This window comes from Pteropus medius, unplaced genomic scaffold (genome assembly GCF_902729225.1).
Source record: "Pteropus medius unplaced genomic scaffold, Ma_sr-lr_union100, whole genome shotgun sequence".
NCBI classification, from domain to species: domain Eukaryota; kingdom Metazoa; phylum Chordata; class Mammalia; order Chiroptera; family Pteropodidae; genus Pteropus; species Pteropus medius.
In genome coordinates, this window is record NW_024342471.1 from 17,706,393 (window position 1) to 17,720,309 (window position 13,917).

The following is a 13,917-nucleotide window of genomic DNA, read 5'->3' on the forward strand; positions in this document are numbered from 1 at the left end:
TTCAGATGGTTCTCATGGTGGAAGGTTGGGCAAATACTGCCCCCGGCTACCAGGAAGCACAGAATCAAGGCCAGGCTGCATATTCCTGACACTAAGGCAGAAAAGTCAGGCATCCAATGCCCGTTGACCCCAATGAAGAGAAAGGAGAAGCTGCCCATCCAGCAGCTGTTTCCATGGTCCTCACCTTGACCAAAATGGTGTCAGTTCCAGCTGAGCACCATCTCTCACACGGGTGCCCTGTCCCCTGCGTCATAGGCATTGGATGTTAGCCTCCCTAGCAACTAAGCTGCCTTTCACTGGGATCCCTTCTGAGTTCTCCAGGGCTGTGGGGTCCAGTTGGTCTGCCCCAGGATGGGTCTGGAAGCCTGGCCCAAGCCCACTGTTGGGGGCTCATTCTCTTGGCCGGTGATTGGTTTGGAGCATATGAAATAAAACAGCCCAATGAGATGGACGCTGGAGGCTTGGGCGGGCAGTACAAGAAGCTTGCTCTTTCCTGCTGGCCTTAAACCAGAGAGGACAGCTCTGCAACAGCCAGCTTGACACCTCAACCACGATAACAACCAATGTTTACTGAGGGTTTGCCTGTGTCAGATGCGATGCTAAGCACTTGACATTGATAAGCTCATTTCATTTTTTACCACGAACCAGGAGATAGGTGCCACGATCATCATTTGCCAGAGGAGAACACTGGGACACAGAAAGGTTAAGTCACGCTCCCCAGATCACACTGCCGGGCAGGCAGCCAGGCAGTCTGGTTCTCCTAACTGCGGTGCCCGAGCCTGCCCACCTCTTGGAGCTGGAGAGAGAAACCAGCCCCATGGAAGGAAAAGCAGATGTGGAGAACAACAGACTTTCATTAAAAAATTCTGAGCCCCGACTCGAGCTGTGCCTGAAGCTAGAGTTACCTTTAGCATTTTTTAGTTGTGTAAGCTAAGAAGTCCCCTTCTTCTCTCCTTATGCTAGTTTAGATATTTTTCTTTCTGTTGCTTACGAGAATTCTGATTACTCTACAGCCTACTTCTAAGAAAATACCCCCGATATTCCATTTGCGACTTGCATACAGCAGCTGCTCAGTAAACAGCAGCAGGTGTGGGTGAAGCCTGCTCTCCCTTCCCATGAACGGCTGGGTCTGTAACCCTACTGCCCAACTGAGGCCAGCCCAACGCCTCTTCCCCTTTCGCTTCCAAGTGAGGCCTAGTTCCCTAGCAACCACCCCAATTAGGCAATCATGCCATTTATCAGGATGCCAATTAATTATAATGATCTTCCAATTACATAGTGCCTTGAATCTGGATCAGGGGCTTTGCAGATTTCCCACCAGGGCCCAACACCAGGAGGCTCATGGAAGGCAGGCCCGGGTGAGGCCTCCCTCACCCGCAGGTCAGCATGGAGAGGCTCCACCTTCCATGTCTATACTGGGTGCACAGGGCCCAAGCCTGAAATAGAGTGCCCTGGTCTCCAGGGTCACCTCACCTCTTCAGGGACAGGCCACTGCGACTCCATCATCAACCACAAGAGGGCTGCACGTCTGGGAGAATGTTAACCCTCTCGCCTTGTGCTTTCAGAGGGAGCAAACCTTCATCTCAGGCCTCACGGCTTTTTTTTCTGGCAGCCACATGTGACATTTCCCTTTGCATCTTGACTGGGGGGGCTGTGTGTACGTACTCGCGGGGAGAGGCAAGTGCACATCTGCTTCAGGGCACGGCCCCCCCATCCCCACATGGTGGAGGTTTCTGGAGAGAAGTGGGGTTACTGAAGAGCCTCCGCCTTTCAGAGTTTCGCCTGAATGCATTTTCTTCTGCTGTACATGTGTTTCTTCTACACTTGGAAAAAAGGCCAAGGTCGCAGAGGGAGGAGAGGGCACCGGGTCAGAGTGAACTCTGGAGCCCTGGGGCCTCGCGAATTCCCGCTCTAACACTGATCAACTGTGGACCAGCCACGATCCTCTCTGGGCTTCTTCATCTCTGACAACAAAGGAGCCACCTCACAGGCTTTTGTATGGACTACATGAGTCGTGTGGAAAGGCTTAGAAGAATGCTTGGTGCCAAATACACTACATCAGTGTGATCTATCACCTTAAGTCTAGATAGACTAAGCCCTTCAACCACAAGCTGCTCAGAAAAGCTGGTATTCTTCGGCGGGACAGACTCTTGGTCTCTCTCTAAGGGGACTAAGTCTAAGAACTGACTTGACAGAGTGGGGCATATTACCTGTTTGCCTAACTCAGGAGACCGGAAGCTGCTGCCTGAGGCAAGTCCAAACAGATAAAGTGAACATATCCAGGAAAAGGAAGAGGGAAATGTTATCCTCCAAATCACAAGGCGCCCTTCAAGTGCCACGGTGTGCAATCGCACATCAGCCAGGTCCTCAGGATGGCAGCTGAACAGAGCTGTTGGGTGGGGGACACACACGGCCATGTATGTGTGCACGCGCACACACACACACGGTCTCACACACAGCCACGCTGTCTTCCTCCAAGCCTAGCTTTTTTATAATCAACTCATCATTCAACTCTTAAGTTTGAAAACCTAACATGTTATTAGGGTTTTAGAAAAAGCCATAAATTCAAACAAAAAACCCCAATCAACATACACCAAGCCCAAAGCCCAAACCCACACTGACCCTCAGCTGAGCCGTGAGACCAACCAACATCATGTATTTATGTACATAAACTTGGCCCAAGGAAGGGAGATCCTTTATGTGCAAATGTCAACGTGCCATCAGCCAAGATCGCTACCATGGCCCTTTCAGCTGCTTATTACAACACTAAATTACACACCGGGACAGGCTGTTTTGATGAGCTTTTTCTCCATGACGTGGACAAGCAAAGCTGGGAGAACCTCTCTTACAAGGTGAGTGGTCTTCAGCCCGTCCTCCCCAACCCCTTTCTATACCTAACAAATGGCTTCAATTTAATTACAACCCTCCAGGGGTTCTGTAATGGGTAGCAGAGACGCAGTGAGAAATCCCCTTCGCTGTGAACTACAAGGCGAGATGGGAGTAACTTCCTGCTCCAGGGAGACCCCGGGAGTCCTCCAGGGGAAGTCCTCCAGGGGAAGTCCATCTTACCTGCTTCCACGTCCCCCCAGAGAACCTGCCTGCTCAGGAGCAGCCTCCCTTCTCTGCCCCAGGGAGGGGGACCGCACTGTGGGAGAGGCAGGGGACAGATGGAGAGGCGAGGGGGTGGGTGTCCCGACATGCACAGATGTGCAAATACCCAGATTCGAACGTAAGCTGAATGTAATTACTTGGTTAATTAAATATTGACTTTAAACTCAAAAAGTGATTAAAACAAGCTGCAGGAAAGACTGTCCAGAGAGGAGGGGGGCAGAGAATGAATCTGAACTTTCAGGAAGGGGAAGAGGAGGAAGGGAACTGTTAACAGAAATGTCTGTGCTGTCCTACTGTGTGCAGGCACCTACTGTGTGCAGGGCTGAGTGGCCTCCAGTCTCTGGGCAGATAGGGAATTTCAGACAGAGATCACTGTGCCAAACTAGGATTTGTGGGTGTCTCCTAGTTTTTTCCTCCCTAAGACGCCATCTCTTTCCCAGGCTGCCCTCAAGGGGAACTGGGAGCTTCTGGTGCTGTGGAACCAGGCTCTGTTCACCACATTTTCCTGGAACAGAAGCGCGGTGCTCCATTAATGCTAGTAGAATGAATGAATGAATGAACTACTACAAAGAACATTTTCTTTTCCAAGTGCACTCTTAGAAATCGCCGCCAAACTTCTGAAATCCTCAGGAGACCCAGGAGGGGAGCATCCCTCTGCGAGGTTTTGCGAACTGGTTCTGACCCAGCCTGGGATAAAGTTTGCCTTTTTAATCCTATTTTGCCCTTTCGGTATCTGCGAGTTCCCAGTCACTCCGAAGCTCTCGTCCACCGCTTTCCTGTGTCCTGCCCGGACAAGCCCCACGTGGTCTGGCTTCTAGACGGTCTGTTGGGTCTAAACTCAAAGGGGTCAAGGAGGCCATCCCCCTGCGGCCGGCGGGTCCAGACGCGCTTTCCCCGGGTCCTCCAGGGCTCCGCGTGGCGCGTCCGCAAGTCAGGGGCGCGGTGGGGAGTACCCAGTCCGCCAGCGGGGTCAAACGGGTCATTCCCCTGCGGCAGGCTGGCGCTGAAGCCTCCCTCCCGCCCGCTGTGTCCAACCTCCGCGCGCTGGGCTGGGGCCGGGGCCGGAGCCGGGCGGTCGGGACCGGCCCGGGTTCACCTGGGCGGTGCTCGCGGCCGCGCTCACCCCGGGACAGGCTCCTACCGCAAGGAGCCCCCGCCCCACCCACCTGGCCCCGGGACCGTACTCACCAGCGCGCACGGCCCTGGCTGCCTCACCCGGCGCCGGGTGTTGCCGCCACTGCCGCAGCCCTGCCGGGCCGCGGGGTACAGGGGACTCCGCGCCGCCGCTGCTGCCGCCGCCGCGGCTGCTGCATCCCCGGCGAGTGAGGCGGCTGCTGCTCCTCCTCCCCTCCCTCCGCTTCCTCCCGCCCCTCCGCCGCCGCCGCCCCCAGCCCCCGCCCCGGCGCGCCGCCCTCGCCAAAGTCCGGGTCCGCGCCCCTCCTGGGCCAGTCTTACATCGCCCCAGCCGGCCAGCCGCGCTGCTGGAGCCAGCCCCTTGGCACGGCGCGGCCCGGCCCCCCGCCCGCCTGTCTGCCGGCCTCCGCGCGGGGGAGGCGAGCGCGCGCCGGGGCGGGGAGCGCCAAGCTGGGAGCCGCGGGCGGCACGGGCGGGGAACCCCGCGCCCCCTGCGCGCGAGCCCTTTACCTCTGGCTGGAGGGACGCGCGGCCTGGCCCGGCCGCTCTCTGCGCACGGCCCGCGCCCCGAAGTCCGGATGGGGCAGCGGCGGGGAGCTGGGGTCGGGGCAGCTCTCGGCCTCCCGAAGCCGCGGGACCCGGCTGGCCGCGCTCCCGGCGCCGAGCGCGCACCCTCGCCGGGACACAGACGCACACTCACCCGACACACTCGCTCCTGCTTGCCGTCGGCGGAGAGTTGAAACAGCTGTGGGATTCGCCCAGGCGCTGGAAATGAGGGAGGGACGCGAGCCAGAACCGTGCGTGCGAGTATGTGTGCGCAACACACAAACGAAGGGGGGCATCTCTAATAAATCAATGATCGCAATAAAGTCAGGAGGATCATCGATCAGGTCCACTTGGCTGCAAACGAAGAGAATCTTTGCCTCTTTTCCACTTTTCCTTTTCTTCTCTCTCTGAGTGGAAGGAGCCAAGTGTTCCGCGGAGCTTGCGAGAGCCCGGGCCGGGCGCTCCCCTCGTAATGACACGTTAATAAATGTTTTCTTTTATCTGCTTTCACAAGGGCTCGCCTGGGTCTGCAAACACCGACCACCTCTGCCGAAAGCCCCGCGCTTGCCTCTAGACACACTTGCCTTTGCACACGCGGGCTGGAGCCGGGCCCGCAGCTAGATCGCACGGTGAACCGCCCACGCGCCACGACCTGCACACGCGCCCAGGAAGCTCCCCGAGACATTAACTTGAGCTTAAGTGAAAATAGCTGCGTTTGCCCAGAAATGGTCCGGGAACGGGAAAGAAAGGAGAAACGGGCTGCTTCTGAAAGAAGAGAAATTCGACTCAAGGTGGTGCTGTCTACCGCCGTTTCCACTGTCCCCTGAGCCACAGAAGAGGCCGGAGGGGGACGGGGCTGCAGACAGGGGTGGACAAAGAACCAGCAGAGAACCAACTAGTAGCTGCAGAAAACAGCTGTGTCGTTAAGGAGCAAGTGACTTTGCGGTAGTAAATTTACTGGCAGGCGGTAGTTACTTATTTAAATCTAATAATCTTACAAGGTAAGGAGTAGGATTATAGATATGGAGACAAAGTCACTGAGAGGTTATGTAAGTGACTCAAGGTCACAAAATTGTAAGTGGTGGACCTAGGACTCGAACCCAAGAAATTTGGGTCCAGAGTTATGTTCTTCATCCCAAGCCACTGTTACTTTTTCAGACCAAGATCTCTGTTCCCTGGTGGTGTCCTTTTTCATGCTAGTTAGGGTTGTCATGTTTAGTAAATAAAAATGGACAGTGGCCCATGAGGATATTCTTACACTAAAAAATTCTTTGTTGTTTATGTGGAATGCGAATTGGGTGTCCTGACTCAGTGGAGGGCAGGGTGGGGTGGTGAGTTTGGGTCTAGACTCTCCCCACCATAATTTCCCTTACTCGCCCCACCCCCCCTCAATTAATTTAGTCTAAACAAATCAGAAGAATCTGGCACTTTTCCAAGTTAAGATTTTGGTGCTCACCTTTGGCACCACTGGGCTTGCTGACCACCTGCCTTCCATTAGCCTTGGAACAAAACGTCAGGCTTACTTCGCCATCACAGACCAAAAAATAATGGGGACCCCTCCCCTTCTGCTGCATCTCTGTGGAAGGAAAGGCATGTTGCTGCACGGCCTCTAGTGTGGTGCTGCCTGGTAGACGTGTAAGATGGGCCATGTATGTAATTTAAAATTTTCTAGTAGTTGCAGTCAACAGTAAAAAGAAACAGGTGAAATTAATTTTAATAATATGGTTTATTTAAACTTGTGTATCCAAATATTGCATCAACATGTAACCAAGAAAAAAATTATTACTGAAATATTGTATTCTTTTTTTCTAATTCTTTGGAAGCTGGTGTGTATTTTATACTTACAACATTTCCAAATTCCGACCAACCACACGGGGCTGTGGGTTCCCATTCTGGATAACGCAGCTCTGGCAGATTGCATGGTCCACTGCTGAGTGTTTCCATCGGTTACTGCATGTAATCAAGCCTCTTAACAGTGTTTCAAGAAAACTGAGAAAGGTAAAGGGATTGATCACGGGCACAAAGTCAGCAAGTGGGAATTTAACCCACATGCAGCTGTGCCTGCCTTTGGGACACGTATACCCTGCACCAACAGTTTTCCAGTTGGGTCCTCAGAGCCCCATGGGGGTGCCTTAGGGGCCTGGGGTAGAGGAGGGAGGTGAGATCTGCTTTTTGTTTGCTTTTTATGTTGGGTTCTGGAGAATATTTCAGAGGTGGGGGGATTTCCACCATAAAAAAGCTCAAAAACACTGCCTTCCTTCAGGCCTCAAGTTCATGAACATGACTCTCTCCTCCCTAGATGGTCTGCCTACAATTTCTTCCTCCATCCTTCTCTGCTCATCAGGGAACCGCAGTAATGGAGGGGCTGCGCTGGGGGCTAAGAAGGTGCCATTATCTTTTTGGGTGTTCTTTCCACTGTTGCTGTATAGAGACCAAACATCGTGATGTCTGTGTTTTGCCTCTTGTCCTTTGATAGGGAGTTGGTGACAGATCTTGTGCCTCTTTGTGTATACCCGCGTGTGCACACACACCTGTGTATGAGCATGCAAACACGTGGGTGTGTTCACTGTGGATGGCGTTTCAGGTCACACCTTACTAGCTCAGTCACTCACTAGGTGGGAGGGGCTGCAAAGGGCCCTCTGACCACGTTTCTTTCCCATAATTCATAGCAAACTCCATGATCCTCTGGGTCGAGGCCTTGGCCTAAGTTTTCCAGGTTCCTTCCAGGCGGGTGGGGACTCCTGGCCCCATTGCAGAGCACAGCGTCTGCCTGGGAGACCTCAGGGGCTCAGATGTCCCCAGCCTATGAAGTCACTCAGCCATGACTAGGTTGGGCCTAGGTGGGCACTCAGCAGAATTCTCAGGATCCTCCCGCCCTCCTGATTCTACAGCCCCCGTCTATCTCCAACCACCCCATCTGGGACAGCCTTTCTCTTCTCGTGTCCCTTGTCACCCTAATGCATCTCTCACCAGGATTGTCCTGCCTGGATACTGGGTCTTTTAGGCTCCTCCTGCCACTCCCGACTCATCACCTCTTTTTGTTGGTTTAACCTGGAGAGGACCTTTCTCTTCACACCTACGCACTTCATTTTTTCTTCCTTCAAGTCCATTGGCGGGCCTCTGTGCAGAGTGCCTGTCTGGTCTGTCTACCTTGCAAAGCCAGACTGCTGTTCTATTTCCTTGATTCCTGTGCGACAATTAAACAAACAAACAAACCATTCCTGCTGTGTGTTTCTTTATCTCCATCGGGAGGCCGAAACTCAACCTGATTGTCCGAGCGTGTCTGGCTGCATTTGGGTTGGAGTAGATGGGATTTTATGAGGGTTGTAAGAGTCAAACTTTTTAACAGGTCTCGAACAAATTGACACGTGAAGGAGAAATGTAAAGTAGAAACATGGCTGCACACAGGCTTGGAAACGTGAGCCACAGAACTGGGGCACAGGTGGCTTTAATAACTCACACGAATTTGGCTGTAACTTGCTTCTTTGTACAAACGCAGAAGAGGCTGCAGTCACCCCCAGGGGGCTGGGATCAAACTTCTCAGTTCTTGAATGGGGACAGTTTTGCATGGGTTTTAAAATACAAATCCCAGAATCATCCATAACATTATACATCTGTGGTTAATTTTGCTGAGTTTTCACTTAGACCCAGCTGTCTTGTCGGTAGAAATGCAAGTGCATTAGGGAAAAACTGTTTATACTTCTTGAGATATTGTGATAATGAAAAACAGCACCATAAACCCCTATTAAGTCAAAAGAACATTAATTGTGTTTCACGCTGCCTCCCCGGGCCGGCACGCTGACACAGACACGTTTTCCTTCAGCAAAACAGGGCCTGTCTTTGCTGCACAGTCCCCGGCTCCCCCCTTAATTACACGTAATTGTAGAGTCTAATTTATTTTAACGCCCAACGCCTAAAAGTGCGCATTCATGAATCAAGGGTTAGATTGTGAGGTAGGAGAATTATGAATGCGTATAATTGCAGTCTCCCAGGGGCTGCTTATGAGCGATCTCGAACATCCAGGATGTTTATTCTGAATTCTCACAAATAAAAGACAGTCGGGCTGCCTCCAGTTAGGAGCACAAATAACAGTGACAATTTGTCTAGTTGCTTAACCATTCATCGATAGTGATCTTTCGGATCAGCGGACAAGAGAGATTCAACTCATGGATTTTGCCGTGTGGTGGAACAGACACAAGCAGCTTGGGCGCACGTGTGACTGAATATTCCAGTGAGCAAGGGGCCCCTGGCAGCATGGCTGCAGATCTCTGTGGAGAAAGGGAGCTCCTGCATCTTTGGTGGATGATGGTTTTCTCGAAGGGAAGAGCAGGGTCCATCTGACCACACGTGCAGATCGATACAGCCTGTGACACACACCTGTTTCACAATTGCCTTCCAGAAAATCACTTTTGAGCTTTGATTATAATTAATCGGTGATGGTTAATGTTGGTGGGGATTTAGTAAATCGCAATGATGACTTAGTGCTTCCGCTGGGTGGAAGTTCTAACCAACCTGGACTCTGCTAGTGTCTCCTTAGCTGATCTCCCTTGGTCTCGGTTTCCTCGTCTTACAAATGGGGATAATAATTAGGACACTGCAGACTGTCATGTGGATTAAGTGAGATTAATGAAGGTAAAACGCATGCATGGTGCCTGGCTGGAAGGTGCACGATGAGTGTTCACTGAATCAGAAATGAACATGTGATAGCACAGGCCTCTAGAGAGACTCCTCCATCCGCAAAACCTGACTGTGAAAACCCACAGCAGTAGCTGTGATGAGGCCAAAGCAAACCAGATCATGCGACTCCCGAGCTTAAAACCCCCTTCTCTTAAGAGGAAAATCCACACTCCTGAGCAGGACCATGAGATCTACATGGTCCCGACTCTGCCCATCTCTCTAACATTTTTCTCTGCTTCTATATTATGAAAATTTCAAAAGAAAAATTTAAAAAAATAGTACAGTGGATATGTTATACCTCCCACTTAGAGTCAACAGTTGTTACTATTTTTCCATGTGTGCTTTATACGTTGTCAAATCATTTGGAAAGAAGTCGCAGACATCACGGTACACCACCCCTCAGGACTTGAGCGGGCATCTCCTAAGAAGAGCCCGTTCTCCCCGATGACCTCTGCATCATTATCATACCTAATGAACACTAATTCCATAATCCCTCCCCAGCTCACTCACGTTAACGAAGCCAAGGGTGTCTTTCTCTTTGTTCCTTAAGCCCTTTTCTGCCTCAGGGCCTTTGCACTTGCTATACCCTGCAATACTCTTTCTCTAGATTTTGCTCGTCATCATTCAAATTTCAGCTCAAATGTCACCTCCTGAGAGTTCTCCACTGTCTGTTTCACCTACAGATGTTCCCTGAGCTCCCTTACCTTCTACTGTCCCTCCCATTTTATTGTCTTCCAATAACATGCCCCTCTATGACATTATTTTTATTCTGTGTCTGTGACCAAGGTCTCTTTCCCCCTCCCCATCTCCACCCCACACTAGCAACAGGAGAGCAGGGGCTGTGTCTGGTTTGTTCACTGTTTTAGCCCAGTGCCCAGAACAGTGTCTAGTACAGTTGGTATTCAGCATGTACTTCTTAAACAAATCAATGTCCCTGAGTGTGACGTTTTCGAACAGAAGGGGTGGCAAAATGGAGTGACTGGGACCCCAGTATTTAGAGACAAATCTGCAACATTCAACCCCAGTACTACTACTCACCAGCTGTGTGTCACCATGGCCTATGTCTCTTAAACTCCTCTGCCAAATAGGGACAATGACAATCACCTCTACTTCCTAGAGTTGTCGTGAGTTATTAATGAGTTTATATACAAAGTGCTTAGGACAGTGCCTGGCACATAACCAGCAGTTTTCCTTGTGCATTTACAATTACTGTTAAGTCAGTTGGCTAGAGGCCCATGATTTTAAGCACCATTGGCCACTCACAGGCTCACACAGAAACGGTCTCCAAGTACAACGCCCCGCAGAAAACTTCTTGGAAGGGCTGATGCGACCGCGCTGTTGGCCACATGCTGCCCTGTGAAAGGCCAGACAGGTCAACATTTGGCCTGGAAAAGGCTCTGGTTGTTTACAGCGGGCATCTGGGCTGATGCATCAGGGCCCAAGGTTAAATATTTTGACGCTCACCCCTGAGACCAGCCCTTAGAGGTTCACACAGGAGCTGAGCTGGGGAAGCTGGAGAGGAGGGGACCCCTCTCCCTGCTGGAGGGTGAACCCAGCAGCCTGGGCTCTGACTCAGCAGGTCCCCTCCCACATGCCGTCTGGTAGGTCGACCGTTATGAATTTTACATTACTGGCCCGTGGGGGCACGTAGAGAAGTACATATTTTTCAGCTAAAGCGGTAATAAAAAATGAGTTAGGAAATCAAAGAAAGTGTTGGGAATTTGGATAACAAAAATTGCATCTAACTGGGGATAAAACAGGTAGTCTGTCCAGGAGAGTGTACATGAAAAATAGATACTTGCTTTTTTTGGGGAGGAGAGAAGGGTGTTTCCAACATTTGTTTGTACAGTTTTTATAATAGCAACTCTTCTTGGGGAAATGGTCCTGACCCTATTTTTAATGCTTGAGCCTCTGGTGGAATGGCTTTGACCTCTTGCACCAAATTTGGGGCGCGTGACTCAAACCTGGCCAATCTGTGCATTCCATGCTCTGACCAGTGATTGGTTCAAATATGGGCACATGATCCATTTTGAGCCAATGGGAATCAGGCCTAGGATTTTCATTTGCTCTATTGAATGATAGCTTTTTCCCTTCTGTATTTGAACTGGGTGATAATAGAGAAGCTATTGGAGGCCACATGTGGCCAAGGAAATGAAGCAGAGCCATGAAGTAGGTAAATTGTATGGCGATTCTAAGATGGTCCTGTGGTTCTCTATAGGCCCTGGAGAATTTCCTCCCCTTCAGGGAGGATTTTACTCCCATGATTAGGTTCAAAGGAAAGGATTTTGAAGATGTAATTAAGACCCCAAATTAGTTGAATCAAAAGGGAGAATATCCTGGAGTGGCCTGACCCAATCAGGTGAAAGTCCCGAAAGGTGACTAGCCCATTGTGGGCCAGGAATCAGACGCTACAGGTGTCCTTGAAAGGGCAAACTGCCGTCTTGTGGAGAACGCCACTTGGCAAGAAGTGGCCTCTGCCTGACAGCAAAAAAGTGGGGTCATTCTCCTACAACCACAAGGAACTGAATTCTTCCACATTCAGGAAGCTTGGAAGAGGACCCTGGGACAAGGTCACAGCCTCAGCCACCCTCAGCTAAAGGCACTGAAATCAGGCCTTGATTTCAGTCTGCTTTGACCCTGAACAGAAAGAAGCCAGCTAACCCATATCCAGATTTCTGACCCACAGAAGCTGTTAGATAATAAGTTCGTATTGGCTTAAGCTGCCACGTTTGTAGTACTTTGTTATATAGCAATAAAAAAATACATGTGTGAACAGCTAGGTCAAGTTGTACCTGAAGCCAGATAGATACCACTGGCATTTTCAATTACATGAGCCAATAAACGCTCTCCGTCCCTCTTTTTCACTCTTAAGCCTGTTTTTTAGAAGTTCCAGGATTGCATCTCACCAGCCTGGCTTATTTCACACACCCCTCCCTGAACCAGTCACTAAGCCTGGGGACATGAAACATAGTGCTGTGACTGGCCCCGTCTGGGTCAAAGGCTGGGAGCTGTGTGCTTGTGTGGTTTGCTATTATTTCACGTGTCTTACACCCTGACCCTGAGGATACAGACTTCTGTCTATACCCTCTGCATCTTTCCCGGTCCTGTCTTAGCAGCTGTGGTGGGTGTGGGAGGCTGCACAGCATCATGGTTTAGGGCAGGAGTTGGCAGACTTTTTATCTAAAGGGACGGAGAGTAAAGAGTTTAGGCTTTGCAGGTCATATAGGTCTTTGTCACATTTTTTTTTTAAACAACACTTTAAAACTGGAAAAAGCATTTTCAGATCATGAGTCGTACAAAAACAAACCAGGCCGCTCAGATTTGGCCCGCAGGCTGCAATGTCCAGGGCCATGGTTTAGGGCACAGACACTGGAGCCTGATTGTTGGGCTCAAATCCAGTCCCCCACCTCTTACAAGCATTGAGACCCTGGGCCAGGTAATTTACTTCTCTGAATTCCAGTTTTCTTACCTGGAAAATGGGGATAATAAGTGTACTTACCCCATGAGGTGGTTGGGGAATTCAGTGAAGTACTGTGTGACGCCGTTAAATAGTGTTTGGTCCAGGGTCTGGGATATGTGTTATTATTTGTACGAGTGATCATTGATCATCATTCTTTCCCCACACCCTGCAATTTGAAACCAATTGAGAAAAAGACTTGAGGATCCAGCAGGTGAAGACCAACTTGGCAGTATTTTTTCTGGTAAGGCTGGATTATAATGCATGACTTAACCCTTGGGTTTCCCCGATCCACCTTCCCCCAACCCCCTCCCAGAATCTCCAGAGCTAACACTTACTGTGTCACACCTGCAGAGTCCCCACGGTGGTACCTGGAGGCTGATGAGCCTCAGAATTGCTCCTGGGACCCTGATTGAGGTGCAGTTAATGCAGGAAGGGGAGGAATGGGGGCCAACCTGTCACTTGGTCGTCCTGTAGTCATCAGGTTGACTGAGCTCCCATTTCCACTGTACTAGGTTGAATAACATCCCCCTAAAATTCCTGTCCACCCAGAGCCTTGGAATGTGACCTTATTTGGAAAAAGGGCCTTTGCAGAAGTAAATAATTAAGATGAGGTCATACTAGATTACAGCAGGCCTAATCCAGGGACTGGTGTCCTTATAAGAAAATGGGATAAAGACACACAAGGAAGAGGGTCATGTGAAGATGAAGGCAGAGATTAGACTGATGCAGCTAATAGCCGAGGTACACCAAGAGTTGCAGGTAGCCAGCAGCAGCTGGAAGAGGCGAGGAAGGGTCCTCCCCGGAACCTCTGGGGTGGGTGTGCCCTGCAGACACTTTGATTTCAGAATTCTGGCCTCTAGAACTGAGAGAATAAATTTGTTATTTAAAGCCACCCAACTGTGGTTTTGTTACAGTAGTCCCCGGACACTAATTAGGGATCATTCCTTCTCCCTTGGGGTGTGTGAACGATGGTGGTGAAAGTTCTCTGG

General features: G+C 50.7%; 1 protein-coding gene and 1 long non-coding RNA gene across 6 annotated transcripts in view; one reads left to right on the forward strand and one right to left on the reverse strand.

The window, feature by feature from the left end:
• SULF2 (sulfatase 2) overlaps nt 1-5,423 on the reverse strand; it is a 106,418-nt gene extending 100,995 nt beyond the window's left edge. For 2 of the 5 annotated variants that reach the window (XM_039864536.1, XM_039864539.1), the window contains exon 1: nt 4,946-5,423. The gene's annotated coding sequence lies outside the window, so the exon portion shown is untranslated. Of the gene's footprint in view, nt 1-4,299; nt 4,446-4,755; nt 4,886-4,945 lie in introns of those variants that run through there. The other 3 variants (XM_039864540.1, XM_039864538.1, XM_039864537.1) reach the window with 3 other exon arrangements.
• On the forward strand, nt 4,900-8,009 carry LOC120603766 (uncharacterized). The gene is made up of 2 exons (XR_005653113.1): nt 4,900-5,052; nt 5,306-8,009. It is a non-coding gene; the product is annotated as an uncharacterized LOC120603766 (long non-coding RNA).
• The last annotated feature ends 5,908 nt before the right edge of the window (nt 8,010-13,917 follow it).